The sequence below is a fragment of the Gopherus flavomarginatus genome, chromosome 9 (genome assembly GCF_025201925.1).
Source record: "Gopherus flavomarginatus isolate rGopFla2 chromosome 9, rGopFla2.mat.asm, whole genome shotgun sequence".
Taxonomy (NCBI): domain Eukaryota; kingdom Metazoa; phylum Chordata; order Testudines; family Testudinidae; genus Gopherus; species Gopherus flavomarginatus.
The window spans coordinates 43,441,686-43,453,215 of record NC_066625.1 but is presented as its reverse complement, the minus strand read 5'-3'; positions in this window follow the sequence as shown (position 1 = coordinate 43,453,215).

Below are 11,530 nucleotides of genomic sequence, written 5' to 3'. Positions count from 1 at the left end.
AGAGAAGCAGCAAAATTTGTCAAACATAGAACTGGTTCTGACTTATTTCCTTGATCTTAAAAGAGAACAACAAGGACCTGAGTCTGCTCCCTGCCAATCAGGGTAGAGCCTGAGGAGGGAAGGCTGAGGGTTCTCACCAGAGAGCACAAAGGATGGGCCAGGTCACCAGTGGGGATCACTGTCAGAGCACTATTTCAGCCCCACAGTTTTGGATGGACCACCCACAGTGGGAGCTGCAGAGCATTCCACTGCAACACACACACAAACACACACACAGACACACACACACACACACTGGTGTTGGAGGGGAACAGGAGAAAGGACAAAAGAAGCAAGAGACAAAGAGAAAGGAGGGAGGGATGGATGGAGGGAAAGGTGAAACTAAAAGGACAAACCCTAATGTCCCCAGTGATTCGAAGGGACAAAATCCCAGGCGTGGAATAAAATTCTGCCTCCTTAAGCTCGTGTTTTCAATGCCTAGAATTCAACTCTCACCAGATGGATCAGACTGAACAGGTTTCAGACCTCCAGGAAGCTCTTGCCTTTTAAACAGGGATGGCTGTTTTCTAGTAAAATCACTACAAGGGAAGGAGAAAACTCGAAAGAGGTTCCTCCTGGCACTCACATCCGTGAACCCGAATACTCTGTCAGTCCTCAAGGAGACCTGGAGAAGGAGACTTGCTGAAGCAAAGCCACAGGGGTCTCTGAGGTTTCCCTGGCCCCTCGCCTCTGTCCTGCCTGGATGATGTCAGCATCTCTCTGTGAGGTCACCACCTCCCCACCACCTTTGACCGATAGTCTGAGGTGCTGAAAAAGGCCTTTGTGATGTCACTGCCACACCCCTCCCTTGCTGTGTTAATGTTCTGCCCCTGGCCAGGCTCTTTGCAGGTTTAAGCTACTCCCTGTGGATCACCCCACTCAAGGAGCATTCGTTCTAGGAAGCAAGCCGGCTAGACAGGAAAATATCAGACGCTGCTGCCAATGCTACACTCAGTTTTTCAGAAATTAGTCGACTTTATGGCCAGAAGAGACCATTAGAGCTTCTAATCTGACTCCCTGCATATCGCAGGCCTCCTGTATGACACAAGAGCTACTTTGGGGGCAAACACATTCCAGAAAGGCATCTAGTCTTCATTAAATGACATCAGGAGATGGCAAATCCACCACTTTCCTTGGTAGCCTGTTCCTGTGGTGAATCATCCTCGCTGTTGAATATTTGTGCCTTAGTTGTAATATGAATTTGTCTCTTTTTACCTTCCAGCCGTTGGGTCTTGTTATGCCTTTCTCAGCTCAATTAAAAAGCCCTCTAACACCCAATATTTTCTCTCCATTAAGGCCCTTCAACACTTCAGTGAAGTCACCTTTCAATCTTCTTTTGATAAGCTAAACAGACTGAGCTCTTTCAATAGCTTACTAGAAGGCATTTTTCTCCAGCCCTCAGAACATTTGGTGGGTTTTTGCTGCCCCAGCTCCAATTTCACCTCATCGTTTTCAATCGAGGACACCAAAACTGGAGGCAGCATTCCAATATCAGTCTCACTGATACCATGTCACCTCTTGGGACATTAATGACTTAATCTGTAACTGTATAGATCACCATTGCGACCACTGTTCTATATTTGCAGCCAATATTATAGAAAAGTTGCCACGTAAGGGGTCTGTGAAGAGGTTCTGATTGGCTGATTATAATGATGCTATCTCTAGATGTGTATCATTTTTGTAGTTGACGTTATGAATATTGGTTCTATGCTGTCCATATTTCTAACTCATGCTCTGCTTCTAGGGAACACTCAAGACAAGTTGGTGGCAGTTCTGCCTAGCCTGCTTGATGGCCCACTAAGGACCATCAGTTATACAATCGACCCATTGAGAGAAGGCAGATACACCTTGTGACTCATCAAGGTATGCAGGGACCTGCCTGTGGACAGAACTCAAAGGTTTTTCTATGCCACGTGCTGGATAGAGTGTCCTTGGGACAAAGAAAGCAAAGACCACGTGGCAAGAGACTATAAAAGGCTGATGCCTCATCTCCATCTTGTCTTCAGTCCTGCTTCATACCTCTGGAGGGACTTTGCTACAAACAAGCTTCAGCTCTGTACAAAGGACTGAATGCCCCATCCCAGTTGTGGATGGACTCCAGAGACTTGATTTGAATCTGCAGTTTATTCCATAGGTGCTACAGGCCTGAACCAAGAGCTTTGCCATTACTTCATGTGAAGGATTAAAAATCTATTTGCTCTTTATGTAGCAACCTGGTGCATGGATTGTGCCAGCTCTTTTCCAGACTCAAAGTCCAGAGTATGGTCAAGGACCAGAGGCCTAGCAAATAGTGATAAGCTAAGAGAAAGCTGGGATAAACAGAAAGCCTTGCTTGCTAAGATAGGCCAGGTCAGCAAATTGCCAGGTGTTGGAGCTAAGAACTAAAGAATTGTGTCTTATTCAGAGATGCAGATTGAACAAAGAATCCCTGTTCCTATTGTGTTTGTTTCTTCTGTAGGGAGACGTTCTTCCCACAGATCCAGTCTTGAGTTTATGAAAAGTTGTCACATGTCAGTATAAGATATGTCATCCTTCCACGTCCCTTCCCACGGACCAATGCCTGCCTTTAGACACATAGAAAATCTTTATTGCCATATACTTTCAATGTTTCTTTGCTTTAACCCCTAGGAATGTACCTGTTGGACAATCAAAAGAGTTGCTCCATTCCTATGGACCCCAAATCAGAATTCAACATAGATATTTTATACTAACAACATTTTATCAAAGTATTAATGAAATGTTAACTTGCTAACTTGAGACCATGGGTGGAGACATTATGTAATCTGTTAACTATTGGCTAATGTGCTTATCTTGTCTTGCTGCAAAACCTATCGTGGGGTGTGGAACTGCCTACCCCGTCACTTTCCCCTGCTTGTGAAAAATCTATATATTCTATTGTAATTAATTAATTAACAATGTCTCTGAGCCTAATAAGCAAGGTGACACTCCGCCAGCACTGTGTGCAATAAACTCCTATTTTTGACCTCTACATGGTGTAGATTTGTGTCTTTCTCGGACTTCTCTGAATAAAGAGAAGATTCAGGATCCAGCCTGGCTGAATGTGTGTCCTCTCCTCACAGCTTGGTGATCTTTTGAAGAAATGGAGAAGACTGCCTTTGCCTAGCTGTACATTGCTTGCAAAAGAAACAGGTCTTTTTGGTGACAAGTGTTGAAAGGAGGCACTAGACAAATGTGGAGACAGGAAAAATGTCCCCCAACTGAACTGGCATCTGTGGATGCTGAAGTCACAACATAGAACACTAAACATTATTTGAGAACGGCTGGTGTCTGAAGAGTCTCTAACAAGGCCTCTTCCCCCCAGCAGAGGCCTCTCTGCGCACAGAACTCCTGGTAGCGTGATGGCTGCAGGCAGTGGAGAAATCTATTTTGGCATCTCTTTGCCTGTTTTGTGGTCAGCATCTGCAGTGGCTGTTAAAAGGTCTCTAGATAGTGATCTTTGGGAAGAGCTGGCTGAAGAGCCTTCCTACTAACCAGGAGAGCCTGGCTTGGCCTGCCAGTTCTTCCTTGCTGAACCTAGTGTGTCTGTTGGCTCCTTTTTTGTATCTCTTTTAAAAAAAAGTAAAGACCCGTCAGCAGAATCCTTCTAAGTGCTTGTTCAAGACAGAGAGAGCCTTCCTTGCGGCTAAGTTTTGGTGCCATGGGGCATGCCTCATTGCTGTGGTGCCTCTTGTTGGCCATCCTGGTAATAAGTTCTGGTTCACCAGTGTGCCTTCATCTAGTGGCATCTGGCTGCATCTGTTTTATCATTAGGACCCATGGCTCTCTCAGGACTTCAGTGTCCTCTTATGGACACAGCCCTCTGGCTGTGCCCCACTCAGTTCTCTCCCCCCTTCCCGGGGGCAGCTGTTCTCTACCCAGACACTTGCCTCAGTCGCTGGCTGCAGTCCAGGGTGTAGCCACTTGTGTCAGCCACTACGGAGGCAAAAGTCGTGAACGTCCAACCCTACATCTGTTTCCCTGGACCACTTTCCCACAGCCCCAGCACCTTCCTCTGCATTTGTATTAGGGCCTCAGTCTGGCAGTATTCGGCCAGAAGGTCACTCATGCTCCCCTTACCCACCCAGCACTACTCTGATCATGGTGTCCACCCTTCCCCTTCCCCTTCCTCAGTCCCAGCCCCAGCCCCAGCCCCAGCCAAACCTCCCTCCTCAAACTTCAAGCAGTGACTAACTCTTGCTGTGCTGAGCAGCCCTTTATATATGGGCTGCTCCAGCAAGCCTTCTCCTGATTGGCTATCCCAATAAGCCCTTTCCTGATAGGCCGGGTTCTGCGCAGCCTCTGCAAGGCTGCCTTAATCTTTCTCCTGCTTGGTTGGGGGCAGACACCTCCCCACACTTGGAAAATGGCAAATGAGAAGTTTAGAGCTGGTGGAAAGGTTACCATGACTGAGAACTGAGCCGAGGTTGCTGCGACTGAAACACAGATCACTAACCACTATATGTTCACAGTGGCTGGCGGGAGAAGCACAAGTTAGAAGCCCTCTGTCATCTCAGCTGTGGTTTTCTGTGCATGCAGAGACAGACACCTCAAGGTCTGCAGGTCTTGAGGGAAATGTGGAACGTCTGTACTTTAGAATTTGCAGGTGTTGTCCTGGGCCATCAACTGGAACAGTTGCAAACACTTTCTTAAGGCAAGCACCATGGCTTAGCTGGCTAAAACACCTGTTTCCTGAACAGGAGATCCTGGTTTCAACTCCCAGTGTTGCTTTCATGTATGGCTTTTGTCTCCTCTGCTCACATTTTCCTGTGTCTTCCTAGGAAACAGAAGAGACCTCCCTTGGTAGCCAAGTCATTGCTTGCTAAGGAAAAGGCTTCTTTGTAGAGAAGCATTGGAAAGAATCAAATCACAAGCCTGGAGTTGATGAAAAGGCTGCTGTGGCTGGCATTAGCATGGTGGTTGCTTTGACTGCAATAGCTGCAACGTGAGAGCCTGCGCCACACGTCCTTGTGATTCACTGGGGATGTGCACACACAGATGTCATGTCACCTTCCTTTAGATAGTCACTGATAAAAAATGGAGCAGTTGGGAGAAAAGTCCCAGAGAGTGGCGCCGTGGCTAAGCTGGCTGACTCACCTGCCAGGTAAAGTGGAGGTTAGAGATGCAGCACCCAGTGGTGCCTTGCCAAATGTGTCTGCTCTTCCCATCTTTTGGTCAATCTTCTGAGGAAACAGAGAAGACTGCCTCTGCCTTGCAATGCAAATACTTTCAAAAGAAACCGGTCGTTTTTTCTGACCAGTGTTGGAAGGAGGCACCTAAGAAATGTGGAAACAAGGAAAAGGTAATCGTAACTCAACTTGCATCCATGGCTCTTGGGGCCACAACGCAGAGCACTAAGCACTGTATGACCACAGCAAAATCTAAACTTTACACCTTATTACACTAGGCAGTAGTTAGGTCAAGCATTTTTCTCACCCCACTGGATGTTACCCTCCTCAATACATAGAATTCCCCCCTTCATTTTCTCAGGATTCCTGCTGCTTCCAATATAGGTGGGGGAGGAGAAAGGCAAAAACATGATGCCACAGTCTCCTACTTTATAGCCTTAGTTCAAGTGTCTAGAAGACACTTGCCCAGACGTGTCCGGGTGGGCTCTGCTGAGTCACTAGGTTGGGGAATCCTCCTGGTGTGGTCTTGTGCAACTGACTCATAGACTTGAGCAGTCCCCACAGTCTTGTGTTTGGGCATCTGTCATTGAATTGGAAATCCCTTAATTACAATTCCTCTGCTGATTCATGGTTGTTGAACTCCCTCCTTGGCAGGGGTCACTAGCAAAATTATATCATATTTCAGTAACAACCATACAGCAAAATGCATAACTTCATACACCCTCATGCTATACATATTTGGACAGAGTAACCGATTTCAGCAGATCGTGACTTTTCATGTGATAACTGACATGGAATTGTTTGTATGACATATCAAAGTCATATATGAATGATGAATATATGAGCTACAGGGGGCTATTTTGAGGTACATCATGTCACAAAAGCCTCCAGAGACTGGTCTTTGGGAAGAGCTGGCTGAAGAGCCTTCTGAGTAACTGAGAGATCCTGGCTTGGCCAGCCAGTTTGTGCTTGTGAATTAAACTTGTCGTCTGGGCTCCCTTTTTTTGTCTCTTTCACATAAGCAGAGCAGAAGTTCTTGGCCAATCCTTGACAGTGCTTGTTCAAGACACAGAGAGCCTCTGTGCTGGGGCAGGGGTAAGGGTGCAGGAGGTGGTTGGAGGGGGGGTGCTTACCTCGGGCAGCACAGCTCCCAAAGTGACCGGCAGTCGGGATTTCCCTCAACAATGCCCCACAGGGGTCCAGGGTCAGCTCCAGCACAGGCCACACAGGAAGGCTTAATGCTCGAGCTACAGCACATGCTGGGCAGGCTTGAGGCCAGGGTCCCCATGGCAGGAGAGAAGAAGAAGACTCGGCCCCCTGGAGGGGCAGGATGGGCTTCCTGGATCCCATTTGCTCACAGCCAGGGCCCTGCCCCCACTCCCAAGTCGTCCATGGCGCCCCCAGGTCAGCCAGAATGGAGCAGCAGTTTTCACTGCACCAAGTCCACTTATGGCTTACAGGCAACTCCTAGACCCACCACAGCCCACCATCTTGGCCAGAAAGGAACCTACTCAGCCTCACCATTGCTTCTTTTCCTTCCACCCAGAACCCCGCTTCTCCTGGGCTGCAAGGAGCCATCCCTGGGATGCCAACAGCCAGCCACAGGGGTCTATCTCCCAGCAGCCAACCGCACCTCCATGGTTTGGCCCTCAGAAGGGCAGGTGGGGGTTTCCTGGATCCCAGTTGCTCACAGCCAGCCCAGCCTCCACCTCTAAAACCATCAGTCATGCCCCCAGGTTGGCCATAAAGGAGCAGCCATTCTCCACTTGGACTCAGCTTTGCTTGTTTTCCTTTGACCCAGAACCCTCCTTCTTCTCCTGGGCTGCAAGTAGCCATCCCTAGGAAGCCAAGAGGCAGGCACAGGATTCTGCCTCCCAGCAGCCAACCACACCTCCCCAGGCTTTGCAGAATGAATGGTGGTGCTCTACTAACCCACTTATCCACAATGATGTGCTTAGTTTCTGCCCTGCCTTTCTCAGCTTGACTTTCCTCTTTTGCCCCATTCCTGCCTCACTTCCTCCTTTTGGAAGTCAGGCAAAGAAGGCCAGCAGGAAGAGCCGGCCTCCACCTGCCAATTTCCAAGGGCAGAGGAGGCCAAGCCACAAGTCTCTGAAAGGTAACATGCCTAACTCCTCTAGGTTCTCCAGCCTGACGCCAAGGTGCTTTCTCCACTGCTGTCAGCACCTTCTGTCATGCAGGGGTTGGAGTTATCCCAGGGACAGGCCAGTGGCAAGAGGAGCGCCTTCCTGAACAGCAAGGGGATCTGGGAAAAGGAAACCAGCATGTTTCTGCCTGGCTCTGAATCAGGGACCTTTTGCGTGTTAGGCAAATGTGATAACCACTACACTACAAAAACTCCATCTGCTTAGCTGTTGCTCACCCTGCCACAGACCGATGGACAAACCTAGAGAAAGTGGTGGCAGCCCTTCAATAGGTCAGCTAGCAGAGCAGAGGACTGGAGCCGGCACTCAGGAAGTCGTCCTAACCTCGCCCGTGTGACTCCAGCTTGAGGGAGAGCTTCTTCTTCTTCTCCTTGCTGACAAAGAGCAAGAGAAGAATGAAAGGTCAGATGGGCCAACTCGGTGCAGAAGCCCATGCTGTCTTTTCCTGCTGCATAGCCTGAAATGAGGGACTGGTGGCAGTTAAAGGAACTGTTGCACCTTTCAGAAAACATCCCACCTGTGCACAAAGCTGGATAGAATAGCCTGCTAGTCTAGCACGCTCCCAACTGAACTACTTCAGTAGCTGCTAGGTTTCTTTTTGGCTCATTAAACCACATCTTCAGTCACTGATGGCCAATGAGAGAGCGACATCGCTTGCTATTTTAGCACTTGAAAATGCCATTGGCCAATCTTTGGATCTCTTTAATGCTGCGCTTCAGTTCATGGGGGAAAGGTGAGAGAAGCCACCTTTCAGCTAAAGGCCTGGGGTTAACATCCTAACGCTGTCTCCTACTGTAACACTATTTAATCCTGGCCAGCCCTGTGCTGGTGACAGTTCCACTTCTAGATGTTAGTATGTTTCAGTTACCGTTAAAATTAAAAAGTTTCTATATGCTTAAAGAAAATGTATTTGTTTTATTTGCTTATATATGGCATGAATAAATACAGGTTTACAGAACCTAGCCTGCAAATTTAGCATCTTATATGACAGAGAAAATCATGCATCGAAATTGTACATTAAAATCATGTACTGAGCTACAAATGCAATGAAAAATAAGATACTTAAAATTTTAACACATGGGGGGGGGCACCGAAGACACGTCTTGCCTGGGGTGCCACTTGGTCTAGGTCAGACCCTGCCAGGGAGAACAGGAATTAGTGTCACATGTCTATTTTCAGGCTGTAATCTGTGGGCACCCTGCTCTGCGGGAGGGATCGTGGTAGCCCAGACTCAGGGCTGGAACAGGCCCTGATTGAGGGGATGGCTGCATGGTTTATAGCGCTCCGATGTCTCAGACAATGTGTCTCTCCCAAAGCCTCAGATCTGCAACCCCAGAAGGCTCCTGCGCTGCCTCCGCTCCTTTCACCTTCTACAGCAAGGAGCAGCAGCAAGGGTCAGGCATGAGCCATAGGCACTAGATGGGAGACAGAGGCTTCAGGAGCCCAGAGTGTTTGCCAGTCTGGGCATTTTGGCTGAGACCTCAGGGACACATTGTGAGGCAGAATCCCAGGCATCTGTATGAAAGGAGCATAGGGACTTAAGAGCAGCCAGACTGGGTCAGACTGGGTCCATTTTGCCCAGTGTCCTGTCTTCCCATAGCGGCCAAAGCCAGGTTCCCCAGAGGGAATGAACAGAACAGGTAATCATCAAGTGATCTATCCCCTGTTACCCGCTTCCAGCAAACAGAGACTAGGGATACCTTCCCTGCTTTTTGCCGGCCGCTGCACATTGAGTGGATGTTTGCAGCGAACTATCCACAGTGACTCCAAGATCTCTCACTTGAGTTGCAATAGCTATTTTACATCCCATCTTTTTATATGTAGAGTTGGGATTATGTTTGCCAATGTGCATCACTTTGCATTTATCAACATTGAATTTCATCTGCCATTTTTTTGCCCTTTCACCCAGTTTTGTGAAATCACTTTTTAGCTCCTCACAGGCTGCTTCGCCCTTAACTATCCTTTGTAGTTTGGGATCATCTGCAAAATTTGTCACCTCACTGTTTAGCAGATCGTTTATCAATATGTTGAATAGTCCCAGTACAGACACCACTATTTACCTGTTTGCATCCTGAAAACTGACCATTTAGTCCTACTCTTTGTTTCCTAGCTTTTAACCAGTTATTGATCCAGGTGAGGACCTTCCAGAGGTGAAAGTAAGCCGGTCCGGTCCGGTATGGGGTACCGGCAAGAGCGGGTACGCTGTGCTAGCCCGGCCCAGCTTCCCCAAGCTGGTGATTTAAAGGACCCAGGGCTCCCTGCAGAGGCCAGAGCTCCAGGCCCTTTAAATCGCTGCCTGAGTCCCCTGCCGGAGCCCTGGAGAGTAAATCACTGCCGTGGAACGCTGCTCTCTCCCGCGCCACGAACACAGAGCAGGGGCGACGGGAGCTTCCTTACAGTGTGTGGGGGGGCACTGTTGTCTGAACTGTGGTGCTCCCATGACACCCCTTCCCCAGGGATCCACATTCACACCACCCCTCCCCCGAGACCACACCCACAGAACGCCTCTTCCTCCTAAGACTCCACCCTTCCCCCCACTCCATCATTTGTCCTAAAAGCCAGTAAAGAGTGGTGGGGCCATGGCCCTCTAACTCCCTGTTCCAGCACCCCTGACACAGAGCTAAGCAGGCAGCAGTGTGTGTGTGTCACAGAGGCTGCTGTGCTGAGCTGAGCCAGTGAGGGAAACAGTGGCTGATGTTGGGGCTGTCCCCTTCCCCCTGTCTCAGGACTGGTTGCTTGCAGCAGCTGTCTGAACTTAGAGACTGTGTGCCCACATAATCCCTCTCCCCACACACACAAACACACTCTCTACCCCACCAGGCACATTGTAGTTGAAAAGCAGCTGGCAATCTAGTAGGATTCCCATGGAACAATGGGATAGAGAAACCTGCATCATGTGATGCTGTATCAGCCCATGAGGCTTTGCAAACCCTTCCCAAAGCAACCACAGCCTGTTGCACAGCTACCCACAATGCACTGCTCTCTACAATGCACTGCTCTCTGTGGCCATCCAAAAGTCTAGCCTGGATGTGCTCTGGTGACACAAGGGGCATAGTGTGGACATGCAACAGTTGTTTAATTGAAACACTTTAAAGCCACATTACCCAATAGTGTAGATATAGCTTGAGAGTGAGACAAGACCCAGCTCTGTTGAAACTGAAGAACCACAACTTCCTCCGTAGTTGGCAGAATTTGAACCTGTTCAGGGAGACCCCAGTGGATTTCTAGCCCATCACCTTAACCACGCAGCCACAACTACTTGCTTGAGACGTGTCTCTCACTACACTCCAGTTCAGTTCTCACTGAGTGATCAATTCCAATTGTTCCCTCAGACCAGCTTCCACAACACACACACTGCTGTGCCATTGTGTAAGTGTGTCCCTGGCTGAACTGCAAGAATTCCTGCTCATTTCCCTTCTGGCTGGAGTATGAGGAGAGTGTGTTTGTGGTCAATGACGTTCCTGTAGATTGTTGTCCATTTCCTGCCTTGATCATTCAGACAGTTGCTTTACCATCATATCCCCAGCACATCAGAAATTGCAATAGCAGGGGGCAGGTTTTCTCTGGGGCACTGAGCTTTGCCAGGGGGTTGGTGGTTCAGTTCCTTCGTCACCCTGGAGTAAACTCAGTTTTTATTCCGTCCTTGATGTTTCAAGGAATAACAAGAGATGACCAAGGAAAGAGGTGGACAGGGCGGGTCTCAGGTGAGGGAGAGAGGTGTGAGTGCTGGGCAGGGTGAGTCTCAGGGGAAGGGCAGAGAGGTGAGGGCAGCAGGCAGACCTTGGGGGCGGGGGTGGAGAGACACAAGGAGGCCTTCTGGGAGGAGAGGAGCAAGCAAAAGGTGGACCAGCAGGCCTCCGCCAAAGAGAAAGAGCAGGAGTGGGGAAGTGGCCAAATGGGAGTGAGAGCAGAGCACAGGTGGGGCTTCAGAGGGAGGAGAATGAGTCAAGGGGGTGGAGTGGACAGAACTGCCCAGAGGATTCAGGGGGCCTGAGGCAAAACAATTTTGGGGGCCCCTTCCATAAAAAAAAGTTGCAATACTATAGAATACTATATTCTCATGTGATCCCTGCAGGGCCTGGGGCAAATTGCCCCACTTGCCCCCCCTTCTGGGTGACCGTGCCCTCAGCCTCTCCTCGTAAGTCCACTGACCCCTAATCATTTTTGTTGCCCTCCCCTAGACTCTCTCCAATTTGTTTCTGT